At 42.2% G+C, this 13906-nt stretch overlaps 1 protein-coding gene and 1 long non-coding RNA gene across 2 annotated transcripts in view; both read left to right on the forward strand.

The window, feature by feature from the left end:
- Positions 1 to 13906, forward strand: part of ppargc1b (peroxisome proliferator-activated receptor gamma, coactivator 1 beta) — a 97829-nt gene that overhangs the window by 16149 nt on the left and 67774 nt on the right. The window lies entirely within an intron of this gene.
- Positions 3506 to 4412, forward strand: LOC132982206 (uncharacterized). The gene is made up of 2 exons (XR_009674687.1): positions 3506 to 4146; positions 4177 to 4412. It is a non-coding gene; the product is annotated as an uncharacterized LOC132982206 (long non-coding RNA).

Raw genomic sequence — 13906 nt, forward strand, 5'->3', positions numbered from 1 at the left:
CATATTTAAGCCAATAAGACTGTTGGCATTATTTAATAGTGGCAGAAAAGATATAATTAGAAGTGAGCAGATACAATCACTCAATGCACATATCCAGAAAACATGATCAAACATGTATTTCGGGCACTTCGTTAAGCTCCTCTCGGAATTACTCCCGCTTCCTTCCTTGTGCTTTTTATTGTATTATGTAGAACAAAGAAAAATGGTCTTATTTCCGCGTAGGATTATTTATAATTGTCTCAAATCTTAGACTCTCCCTGCATGTGGAGCCGTGTCAGAGGTTGCAGAGATTGAGCCAGTAATTAGCATAAATGGCTGTAATTACAAACTGCGTATTCCTGCCTGTAGGGAGCATCGGGGTTCAGGTTAAAGAGGAAATGATTTTAAATCAACTCTCACTTATTATTCTCTCTCTCTCTCTCTCTCTCTCTCTCTCTCTCTCTCACACACACACCCTCAGCCGGCCTTTCTGAACGCCCTGTTCTGCACAGATTAAAGGAACGAGTGGCGTCTTGTTGATTGCACTCAGAAAATATTGACACACCCTGGCTGTAGTATGTTTTTCTCCTCCCTCCCTTCGTCAATCTCTGCTTCATTGTTTCCCTCTCAAACACCAAGGCAGGGCTGCTGTTGACAGGAGCAATGTCCCCACTGTGATGCAATATGGGTAATAAGCCAAATTCTTTCATGGTGAGTGTGTTTGGATGAGTATGTGTTTAAGCATGTGTGCATCTGCGGGCTGCTTTTCTAAGCCTTGTGAATCTGTGGGAGTTGTTTTTTTTAGAATTTTTCTGTGACTTTATGAGTGTGTGTCCTCTTCCTGCTGGTCACTGAATGTTATCAGAGGGTCTCACTCTCAACAGAATAAGTGCTGGATAAGCTTGTTTTTTTTGTCACATTACTGTTTGAATTGTCTTCCTTTTGTTTGTACCTGTTCATAAGTTTAAGAGCAGACGTTCTATCGTGTACTGTAGACTAAATCAGTCCAGGCACCTGGATTGTAAAATGAAATAAATGCATGCTGGTCTACTTGGTTTATTTGTGCATTTATTAATTTATACTCATTTATCTTACCATGAGTTCTTAAGCTGCAATGGGAGTGTTTGGAGAATATAGATTAAGCTGGATTTAAAAAGCATGTGATGGGCATGTTCAAGGAATATTGCAAGAATGAGTTGTATTTTAAAAGCTTGCAACATGAGCAAAATCCAAGTTTACCCCGACAAGAAAATGAGGTCTTGCATCCCCTAATTTAAGGAGCAAGATGGGTCCACAGGAGAGATTGTATAGAGGAGAATATGAGTGCATTGTTGTCATCAATAACTGCATTCTTACCATTTTGGTTCTCATAGCTAGCTAGCTTTAGCGTTTGTTATCGGCATGTGGAAGACTTTGCATATAGCCACATAGCTGATGTGATTATTTCAAAAGTAAAAATGCTTAAAATTGGCACAAAAAAAACCCTTTACCTTCCTGCACGTACGTTTTGGTGTTAAACGTTAACATTATTAGTTATTAGTTGATCATTTCTTAATCTGAGATTTTGCCAGCTACTGATTGGTCGATCTGTGGGTTTTTCCTCTACGACACGGACACACCTCTACATTTAGAAACCCACCAATCACAGCAGGACTTTGCACGTGTTCAAGCCCCAAGCCTCTCCCCCTCTGTCTCGCCCTACACACCTCTCTTTCCTGTCATCGCACACCTTTCACTCTCTCTCTCTCCCCGCGCGCGCACACACACACACACACACACACACACACACACACACACACACACACACACACACACACACACACACACACACCTCCTGTTTCTCTCTCATGCTTCATGCATTTCCCTCAGTTCTGCTCCGCTTTGTGCTTTTCTCAGCAGCGCATGACCTCGTTTCAACTCTCTCCCTCCTTTTATTTCTCTCGCTCTCTCTTCACTTTTCATTTACTCTCTCTCCCTTTCGCTCTTTGGTACCGTCTCTCTCTGCCGCTCTTTTTCATCGCCCTCTTTCCATTTACTGTATTCATTCCTTTCACTCTTTTCCTGATTTGTTTTCATTCTTTATGATGTCTACAAAACTCTCCGTCTCTCTCTCTCTCTCTCGCTCCATTTCATGTGGATGTCATTCTCCCAGTAGTTTAGGGCTGTCTGGTTTCAGATAGCAGTTTACTAGGACAACACACACACACACACACACACACACACACACACACACACACACACACACACACACACACACACACACACACACACACACACACACACACACACACACACACACACACACAGTGACAAGTTCAGGTTACCTTAAGTGAGTGATGGATGTTTTGTCAATCAAATGTGGGACTCAGTTTGACAGCACACACGCTCAGGGACAGGGTGAGGAGCACAAACACTGTTAGAGACACAGCATGAAATACACGGAGAGAGAGAGAGAGAGAGAGAGTCTGGGAGTCTTCATGGTCTGATAGCATATCGATTCCTTTGCAGGTGATTTCAGGAGGAAGGCGATTTGGGGAGAAAGAGAGAAAGTAGACAGAGGGGACAGACAGGTGAGGCTAATGTGGGAGAGAGACAATGACAATGTAAAGAAAGAGGCTCAATATTTAAGGAGAGGAAAGCAGATTTTAACTTAGCCTTTCTGCAGTCAGTCCTTAAAAATAAGGTCAAAAGCCACTCAATGTAAATACATAATGTTTATTTGACCCATTTGTCTGGTAAATGTTTGCCTCACACAGTAAGAGGCCAAAGGTAATCGTTGAAGGATTTCAGTGAATGTCAAATTAAGAACTTGTGTGACTCTGGTTAGTCCACCAGTGGAAACCAGGCTAATCAGTAAGCCTTAAGAAAGCATCATTTCGCCCTCTGGTAGACGACCAGGATGAAAATTGACCATTTATGGCCAGGGTTTCTCCTGCAATTTTAGCTATGGCTAATTAGTAAGCCCTGGAGAGCCCTTTATGGCCATTTCAGTGTGAAGGAGGATGAGGAGCAGTCCTGCAAAGGCCCGTCCTTTTCTGCACAGCAAAGAGGGCTAATGGGCCTGTGTTGGCCAGTGCTTTATAGCTCTGCAGTTGATTATAATGCTGATGGGTAAGAATTGGAAAGCACCAAGACCAGTGAGAATGCATTCTTAGGGCGTAAATGGTATCAATGTCTGATTTAATACCAAAGAAGCTCTAAGGACCCTTTTTTTTTTTTTGTAATTTCTTGTTTTCTAATTAGTAAAAATGCAGGCAACCTCCTGCACACTACAAAATATTTGTGCAATTAAGACAATGCTACCTCTTTTTTTAAGCTTTGCTACTTTTTGCAACTAATTATTAAAAATTGATTGTATCCTTTTCAAACATGTGTATTGCAAGAATCAGAGTATCATTTTGACAACCTTAGCCTGAGATTGTTTTTTTTTGGCATTTCTTCTGAATATGCCAACCTGACTTGCACTGGCCTGGTTGAACACACGGGCTCCTAAGAACATCAAGAGCAGTGGTTCCTCTGCAGGGACGAGCTCAGTGGATTTTTCACTGCAGGGAGCTGGGTCTAAATTATGTTCTGATGATATCATTCCAACCACAAGAAAAAAAGTCACGTCGGATAACTTTTGGAGTTTTGGCCTGATGTGCTGAAGATTTGATTGGTCCAGCACAGTGTTTTCTTTTAGTGTCTGCATCATTTTTACTGTGTAAATGTGCACATATATTACATTTATCTGTCATTTTTGGTCTATGTTGGAAACGCAGACAACAGTAGGCGAACAGAACTTTGTATTTCCTTGAAAAGAAAGTCCAGGGGCTAAATGTGCTGGGTACTTTATGTGGAAATGCAACTTTAATACTAAGTCAGTGTAAAAAGAACCCCTAATCCTCCATTGAAATCGAGTTCAATAAGACATCCTTGGTTTGCCCCTGTTGGGCCTGCAGCACGTCATGCTAGCTGGAAGGCCCTGGTTAGCCCAGTTTGGCCCAGTTTGGCTCAGTGTCTAAACACTGGGTAATGCTATTTGATACTCTGGTCAGAGCCAGGTCCTTTCTTCTCTCTTTTGTGGCTTTTATGTGTGTTTGGGTGGTGTTACTGCCATATTGTCTGGTAATGTAGTGGACCGCCTACCAGGAAGACTGAATGATCACCCTGTGTGTGTGTGTGTGTGTGTGTGTGTGTGTGTGTGTGTGTGAGTAGGTGTGTGTGTGTGCATCCTGGTCCCATTAGAAAAGCAGTCTTGGTGCGGTTCATTAGTCCCGTTGCCAGCAGCTGAATGAGAATCCAAACACCTCGGAAACGGTCAGAGAAAAGCTTTCTAGAGCTTTCTGTGCTGCCGAACACTCGGGTCATGTTCTTGTTTTAAGGCCACCAGCGCAACAGGAAGACACACACCACCAATACAGATTATCAGCTGACCACTTGATTTTGTTAAGGGATGCTCTTATTCTGGAATTAAAGAATAAAAAGTCCAATCCACATCGACTCAAAAACGAACAGTTCACTTCATATAACTGAGATGTCCTCCCAAGTTTTCCCAAGTTTTGTACTCTGGTTGAATAGCAGGTTGCTATGGGTAACACGGCTCGACCTCCAATCGAGGAATGACAATGCATTCTGTATCTCAATAATAACAAGTTCAATTAGTAAAACAAAGGGAAAACAGCATAAATACTGCAATAATTCTTAACTACTGTATGTGGGTTTTGTATCCTGCTCGGCTGATGATTGACTGAAAGAGAAGCTGCTTTTTTTTTCTCCTCTGGTATGGAGAGAAATGTCAAGACTGCTGAGATGACTAACACTTGCATAAGAACATCCTACACACACGCACATAAACACTTACGCACACACATAATCACACACTTTACAGCTCGTCAAACACCCACAAATTTGCAAATTCAAAGAGTGACAAGTGTGTGCGTCCATCATTTATCCCCGTTTTCCTTGGAGTGTGTGTTTCCTGGAGTGAGAGAGAAAGTGTGTGTGTGTGTGTGTGTGTGTGTGTGTGTGTGTGTGTGCTTCAGAGTTGCAATATCATTCCTGCTTGTAACAAGTCTGCTTGATAAAGTATGATATCTACTTGGTTTCCCTTTGAACTTTGCATGCACGCACACACACACACACACACACACACACACACACAGTGTATGTTTAGGACATACATAAAACACCCCTCTAGCACACACACACACACACACACACACACACATCACAACAGTGCAATTGTGTGTGTGCATGCATGTGTGCCTATGATCGACGGGGGGAATGAGGGTCGTGAAGCAATAGAACGAGGTGGTGGCGTGAAGGTCGTTCTGCCTCTATAACCATGGTATCTATAACACACACACACACACACACACACAAGGTCTCACATCAGCTGTCTGTCCAACCCTGTGTGTTATTTACTGCGACATTTTCAGAACTGACCAGCTACCTGACCGCCTCTGCATCCATGTGTGTGTGTGTGTGTGTGTGTGTGTGCGTAAATGTGTGAAGGCCAGTTCCAGCCTGTCAGGTGAAAGATTTGCTGCAGCGAGGGACGTTTACCGAGCAGCTGCTACCTAGGGGTGGCGGGGGGGGGGGCAAAACAAATAAAATATATTCTCCTTTTCCCAACATGATTATAACTGCGGCAGGGATGCACGATACTATCAGAACATCGCTGATGTGGACTGATGAAAGCCAATTAAATTCAATATGTACATCGGCCCCAAGTGGACCGTTCTGCTGTCATGGCAGGCCGTGCATCTGCAGGTTTGCATTCACTACAAAAAGGCATAATAGTGACCAAACTTGTTCAAAACTTACTTTAGGATATCTGCAATAATGAAAAGATATGCTCGTTTGGTATCGGCCATGTGGAGCTGCAAAAATGTCGGCATATCATAAATCTTTCTGAAGCCATTTGATAAGAAGACATGCACAATTTTTGACTTATTTTCTTTTGTTTATTTAATATCATTGAGGTTTGCAAATCTAATCCACCAAATTGTTGTATTGTTGAAGAGGCCTCCTTAGGGCGAATGGACAGTTTTTTGTAATTTCATGGTGCAAACATAGTGTTGGTCGAGTGAAATTCTTCAGTTTTTCCCGTCTGTTGACAAATATGGCAATCTCCCATCAATCATGCTTTTATATTTTGGTTTATTTTGGCCCTTAACTCATTATGGTGTGTGCTCTCTGTCATGCTCATGGATCAGGGACTGGTAATAATGTTTACTGTAACATATTCAATTGACAGAGAAAAAACTAAATGACCAGATGCAGAACAAAGATGAGAGTGTGTGTGTGAGTGTGTGAGTGTGAGTGTGTGTGTGTGTGTGTGTGTGTGTGTGTGTTGTTTGTGTGGACAAACCAGGCATAATGGCAAAATAAAAGAGGACATTGTGTCTGTGTGTGTGCGCTCATGGGCTGTTTGTGTGCATACAGCGTTTGAGCGTGCTCCGTCTCAGAGTGTGTGTTTGTGTGTTTCAGTGTGTGTTATTGTGGGCCAGTAAGAGCATAATGGCAAAATAAAAGCGCTCGAGTGTGTGTGTGTGGAGTGGAAACAGATCGTTTGATGGAACAGCTGGGAAGTTCAAAGCCCGCGCAGCTTCACATCTGATGAGAAAAAAAAAAAACAACACACTTTCCAAAGTGTGCACACATACATACACGTGCTTTTTCTTATTTTTGAGCTTGTTACACCTGCACCGAGACACACACACACACACACACACACACACACACACACAAGCACGCATGCACACACTCCAATGCAAACACACACCTGAGAAGCAGGTTCACTTTTCCTGCAGAGCTGTATTCAGAGATAAAACAAGAGGTCAAAGGTGTTAGTTCAAAGTCTCTCTCTCTCTCTTTGTGTCTCTCGCTCTCTTTTCTACCTAATATGGCTCTGCTGCTGCATGAGTCTCTCCGTCACGTGCACAGCGACTCGGAGGAGAGGCCACGCACACACACACACACACACACACACACACACACACAGAGTTCACTGTCAGACATCTCACACACTGTGATTCTTGTTACTCCAGGGGCTGCTGCATTGTGTTAAAACTGTTTGTGTGTCTGAATGTCTGTTTATCCTCCTCTAGTTTTGTTCTTTCCTTTTGTCCTCCTCCTCCACCTGTCCTCCTCTCCTTGTTTCCTCCTTTAATTTTGATTCTTCCTTACTTTCCTATACCTCTCCTTCCCCTTCATTCAGTCATCTCCTCTCTTTTCTCCTCCTTATTTCCTCTACTTTTTTCTTTTCTCTCCTCCTTTTCCTGTCTTTGACTGGCTTCCTCCTCTCCTCTCCTCCTCCTCTTTCATCTCCTTTCTTCTTCCTTTTCCTTCTCCTTGATAAATAGTTTGTTTCCTCCTCTTGTTGGTTGCTCGCCTCCTTTACTTTCCTCTCTGATCTTGATTGTTTCCCCCCTTTTGTCCCCCCCCCACCTCCTCTCCTTTCTCCAGCAAGTGATTTCTTTTCTACATCTGCATGAGTTTTTTCGACATTTGTTTGATTGTGAACATTGCAATCCTTCTTTTACTGGCATGTGTGTGCGTTAGTGCAGACTGTTGTTTTGTAGTTTAGAGGCAAATCTCACACATTCAGCCATCTGTGAGATTAGTAAAATGGGTCTTTTCTTGCTGCAGCAGCCATAAAAACCCCCTCAGACTCTGAAAAAAACTTCATACAGAAAGAAACTTTGGAAAAATAAAAGCAGTGGAAGTGGAAAGTGAGCCATATTGAAGAAATGTTTGGCATTTTTAATGCACAAAACATTCCCCCGGGATATTGAAGTGTTCAGTGACATTTCAGAAGCCGGATTGAAACGCGGCAATGTGTTGGACTGGAACTTCCAGAGTAGAGCAACTGGTTGTACTGGGCTAATTCTGTGTGTGTTAAGCCATTAAGCCCTGGTGATCTCCTCACATTTGGATAAGCAGCCTAGTCTGCAAACGTCTGGACCTGAGCAGGTGTAATGTCCAAACAGTGTGGACAGTCTGTGTGGGAGTGACGGAAACACTGACTTTGACCCTGCCCCCTCTTTCTGTCACTTTGAGTATAACTTAGTACTCTCCATTCTGCAAAAACCTTTTAAAACCATTTTTCCAGGGGACTAATTGTAGCGTTGAATTGGTGGAAAAATGACGAAGACATGAAAATTACCTCCTGTCAGAGGGTTAAGTGAAGTGGGCATGATTTTTCAATTCAAAACTGCCACTTTTTAAACCTCCAATATACAGCTAAGAAAAAAAAAAAAATCAATAAAACACAAGGGAAGAGAACAGAAAGTAAATACTGAAGACGTACAGAGAAAAATACAAAGTTATAAAAGTGAAAAGGGCAAAGAGAGGAGAGGTAGGAGGAGGATGAGGAAGGATGATGAAGCGTCTCTGGAGCTTAATTGAAAACTGTGAGAGTGTAAAAGATGAAGACAAGAAAAAGATGGAAATTGGAGGAGAGAAGAGGGGAAAAGGTTAGAGAGAGAGAGAGAGAGAGAGAGAGAGAGAAAGAGAAAGAGAGAGATTTCTAATCACTGTAAGGAAACAGCCGAAAATGTCACTGAGTTGGAGGAGAATATTAAGAAGATACAGTCATAATGTAAATTTGTCCTCTAATCATGTCTGAGTGGAACAAAACTTTTTAGCTTTTCTAATAAACTGTGTTTGTGTGTGTGTGTGTGTGTGTGTATGCGTGTCTGTTTAATTCATGGAAGAGTCTGCAGTTTATCGCCTGTGCGTCTGCATGCATGCACGTGTGTGTATGTGTGATGATTCTGCACCCTGGCATTCCTCATCGACTCAAGGACAGAGCTGCTGATTGCACCGACCAACCTCGACTGCCTGTGTGTGTGTGTGTGTGTGTGTGTGTGTGTGTGTGTGTGTGTGTGTGATTGTGTGCCAGGTTGTTTATGAGCTTGCACGTATAAAAAATGGTGTGTCTGATGCAGTGTGTTTGTCAGAGACAGCCATGCACATCTTATGTGTTTGTGTCCTTGTATTGTTTGTGTTTGTGTTGAGTGTTCATGGGTTTTTGTGTGTGTGTGTGTGTGTGTGTGTGTGTGTGTGTGTGTGTGTGTGTGTGTGTGTGTGTGTGTGTGTGTGTGTGTGTGTGTGTGTGTGTGTGTGTGTGTGTGTGTGTGTGTGTGTGTGTGTGTGTGTGTGTGTGTGTGTGTGTGTGTGTGTGTGTGTGTGTGTGTGTGTGTGTGTGTGTGAGAGAGGCTGTGACAGGTTGCCAGTGGTAAGAGGTGACTATGTGGGGGACTAAGGTGGGGGGATGTCCTCAGATATACGAGCACATCCTTTTACTTTGATACAGGTTTGTGTGCGTCTGTATGTGTATGCTGGATGCACACCTCTCATCCTAGCAGAGGTGGGAGGTCTGATAGCTCAAAGCAGCAACTGATCCACCAATTACAGCCAGGATCTCTGTGCCGCACAGGAATGTTACTGTGTGTTTCTGTCATGCAGTGAATGTGTGAACAAAGAGGGAAACACGTCCTCACCGTAGCCGGTAGGTTAACATGTTAAGCAGAGAGCCTCTTACAGCTCAGTCTAACATTAGCCTGCATCATGTAACCCTACATGGAAGCCGCACAGGTGTGACCTCCATCCTTCACTGCATAACCCGCCCTGTTAGAAGCAGCCGCTTCTCTGTGAACAGCTGGTTGTTGCGCTTGTAGCTTAGATCGTGGACGTAGTGTCAGGGTTACAAAAGTTAGTTTGTGATGGCCAGCAGGGGGCGACTCGACCGGTTGCAAGAATAATACGATTTTATAGGAGTTAGGGCTGTCAAACAATACATTTAAAAAAAAAAAAAAAGAAAATAGTGAATTTGATTATTTTCCTAGGTCTGTAGTGTTAGTGTTGGTTTCCTGGCAGGTGTCACTTTGGAAAAAAAACATCTCTCATCTCTCTTCTCAGAGGGTTTAACCTTTCTTAAAGTATGGCTTTACAAGAACACAGCGTTGGCTCTGCCCCGACAAAAAATAATCTTTAGCCGGAGTCGTCAGTGTTCTTCTAAAATAACCGTTGGGCCTGTCACAGGCATCTCACTCGTCTACATGAAGGAACTGTGCTAGAAGTCATGTGTCATTGAGTATGACTGACGTGCCCTTTAGTGAGGCCTTCACTGACCAACTGCTTCATACCTGCAGCAATAGCGGCTACCACGAATACCATGATGGTGCAGTGTGTTCCCGCTGAGCTGTGACAGCAGGTATTTCTGTCCTGCAGCCATACATATTTGGGTATTTAGTCCCCTTGCCTGCTTTTAAGAAGGGCTACATGAGGCCAAAGGTCACCGCTCTGTACATTCTGTATATTGTGACACGCAGGCCTTCATGCCTCGTTGCTCTTGACCTCAGCTCATGTCACATGCGACTGGCTCAGCAGTTATAGCCACTGTAAGTAGATTTGTAAACGCCTGGTCATGCTTTTATTTTCCCTTTCCTTGCATTTCTGTATGCATGTGACGACTTGTGCATGGGACCCCAGGGTGTGTGTAAATATACATGTGTGAAAGTGTGTGTTTGTGTGTGTTCTGTCCACCTAGCTCTTCTGACAGTGATGGATAGGACAGGCTGCAGAGCAAGGGTTGCATCTGCTGTCCCCGCTTTGCACACACACACACACTTACACTTACACTGAAACATAAAAGTGCACATGCACGTTATATTTTTAGCTGTGTGTGTTGGTGCACGCGACCAAAAAACCCCTCTCTATCTTGGTGTGGGAGCACTTTTTGTGTGTCTAGAGTACATGCCTAAATAACTTCTGGTATGTGCATGTCACTGTATGAACACTTGTGTGTCCTTGTGCACGTGAGGCCTGTCACAGAGGACAAAGTGCTGTGACGATGGAGTCAGAACAAAGGTGATTGAAAAGTGAAAGCGGTCAAACTCTTCCGTTTTTTTTCCGCCCGCTTAAGTTCTTTCCTGCTTAACTCGACGCCCACTCTGCCTCATCACAGCACCTGTCACCTTTACACTCTTAAGTCCATATTGAGCAGCTTGACTGTGTGTGTGTGTGTGTTGTCGCTGCAGAAGAGGCTGCTGTCCTCTGATTGGTCGGTTTATCAGCCACAACAGAGGCTGCTTCTGGACGTCTCACGTTGACTTCATCCTAGAGGTTGTTTTGGAGTCACAGAGTGTTTAAGGCTACAAGAAAATGTAAGAGAAGCTGTCAAGACGCTCGAAGCCTCACACGTCTTAATGTTGTTGCTGTTGATCTCAGAATCTGAGGCTCGTTCAGCTGCAGCGATCGGCATAAGAGCTGCAGCTGAATGTCTGATTAAAACCGTGCTCTGCTGAAATGGGATATTAAGAGAGGATATTGTTGTCATGAGTTACAGCCCATTTAATGCTCTCTACATCTAGTTAACATTCTATCCAGTCATTACGCAGTGCATCACTCATGTAATTGGATTATGTTTAATTTTACCTTAAGGTTATGTTAAGATGCAGCAACTCAAATCGTCAACACGGTTCGTCAAATGTTTCTTGTCTTCAACCACGGCAGTTGCAATGTTGTCAGAGAGTTTTTGACTTTTGTTCTGTAAAGTCTTGGGTTTTTATATTCAAATTTCCGAGTCAAAATTTAACAAAGAATAATTATAAATTATAGTTGCAATGTTTTAATGGGCAAACATTGACAGGGAATTATGTTATATTCAAACCTGTGCACTATTTTTTTAAATATTATGGTCATAATTACTAATAGGTATAAAAAGCTTTTGGTTTTTTGTCTGCAAATGTCTTGACTTGATCCTTTGGGTAAAAATACCCCCAATCAAAGTTTATTCACTAAAAGTTCTTCTTCTTTTCAAATGCCAGGGTCAGACTGTAACTCAAAGTGTCTTTCAATAATAGGAAAGGATCCCTACAGAGTTGACCTTTTAGTTGAATAGTAAGATGTTTTTTTTTTTAATATTGAAAATCAGCTGTGGCATTATACCTCTCATAGTCACCAAACTCCATTTACAAAAACACTCATTTATTCAGTCATTTTTGCAGATAATGGGAATTGATGGATGAATCGCTGCTTAGATAAAATTACTATTTCTGTCAGTGGAGCTTTGTGGGTTTACTGAGAGCAATGTAATGGTTTTATTCAGGAAATTAAAAGAACATTATATATGAAGAAATGTCTTTCTGATCTTTATCTGCTCAGCTGTTTATGTTGTCAGATTCTAAGACTAAGAGTCTGTCAGTGGCAAAAATAAGCACTTTGAAGAGTCACATTTTTGTTTTGTTTTAGCCAATAAAGCCCATTTAAGGGCTGCCAGCTTAAGCAACACTGCTTTAATTCAGAACCGCATTTAAACCATGATAAACTTCGCTTAAACAGCAAAATATCATTGACATCCATGAGAGTTTTGCAGTTGCTTGTTATGTTTGCACAGCAGAAAAATGCTTGAAACTCATTTTTGCAACAAGGTCTCCCTAAATATAGACTTTTTTTTTTTGTCACATCATTTGCTTTGTTTGCCTTTGAGGGGTGCTTCTATTGTCAGTCTGCATTAGCGGTATCATAGCACCACACTGGGCGGTTGCTGTAGGTTAGCCTTGTGTCTATCTGGGCCAAGCACAGTGTTCAAGCCCTGGGGAAGAGAAACACTTTCTTAGCCATCAGACCTCGGTAGAAAATAGAGCTTCAGTGGAAATGGTTTCAGATAAAGGCAGTGTGCACTTGATGTGATTTGGTTTTGACTTGATGGAACTCTGTGTTTGGAAACGGCTTCACTTGACTGAAAACATCCAGGGTACAACTACAAGTCGAGCTAAAAGGCAGCTTAAAGAGCCTGAGTGGGATACGTTCTAACACACCAACAATCTAAACATATTCTGACTGATGTTTCCACACTGGCTTCTGTACTGGCAGCAGCTTAATTATCATGAAATAAATCAACGCTAAAGACATGAAATATCTCCAAAACAACCCTCAGGCCTGTTTAGACGGAAATAATTCAGCAAGAAATCTTTATTTACACTCTCTCCTCACCAGATATCCATGAATAGTTCTATTGAAGTGAGGAAACACTGAAGATAAAAATAAATGAAAAGCATGACCATGATTCAAGTAAACTTGATCTGAGAGTGAATCCATTGCAGGGCTTAGAGACAAAGATAAATATGGAGCTCTACATGTGTCTAAAATGTTTTACTGAATCAATCAATTGATAAGTCTAATTTTAATTAGAGTTGATTTTAAATTAAATAACCCATTAGAGTCGGATTTTGGTTTACCAAGCTCACAAGAGGAGAAATCGAGAAGAAAAACCTCAAACTTGTGACTGTTCTGTGTGAAATTGGTCCCATTTGGAGTTAAACAAATCAATTTTTTTACACATTTATGACTCGAAATTCTGTTTACAGGTCTGATAAACAGAAATCCAGTTAGATGACAAGATTAAATGACATTCAACATGCTCATGCAAACTCATGTGGCTGCTTCTTGTTGCTGAAATAGAGATAAATGATCTCTCCATCTTCCGCCGAGCACACAATGAACAATGTATTAGAAAACATTTTAGATTTGCTTCCCAAATTTTTAATTTATGAGCTCCCGTGGGCAGCAGAATGACTGTTCCTGACACTGAATTCAATTTAGACAAACTCCATTAATCTGCATATGGATCAGTTACCTGATGTAACCCACTTTCTCTGCTCACATTGGGAAGCAGGCCAATAAAAACACACCCTTTGCTGCTTGGCAGATATTAAATATTATGGAGAAAACAAAGTCTAAAATACCATACAAATCCGCAGCTTTAGTGCTGGTTCAAAGGTTGGCTCTCAAAGCCCTTATAGGGGGATCCCTGGTGTGGCTAACTAGCAGCTCATTCGTGAATGTCAGGTCTATAAATAAAAGAGACACAGAGAGAGGAGAGGTTGCAAAGCTTCAAGCTTGATTCAGTAATTCTCTGACATGTCTTGTTGCG

Source organism: Labrus mixtus, chromosome 10 (assembly GCF_963584025.1).
Source record: "Labrus mixtus chromosome 10, fLabMix1.1, whole genome shotgun sequence".
Lineage (NCBI taxonomy): Eukaryota > Metazoa > Chordata > Actinopteri > Labriformes > Labridae > Labrus > Labrus mixtus.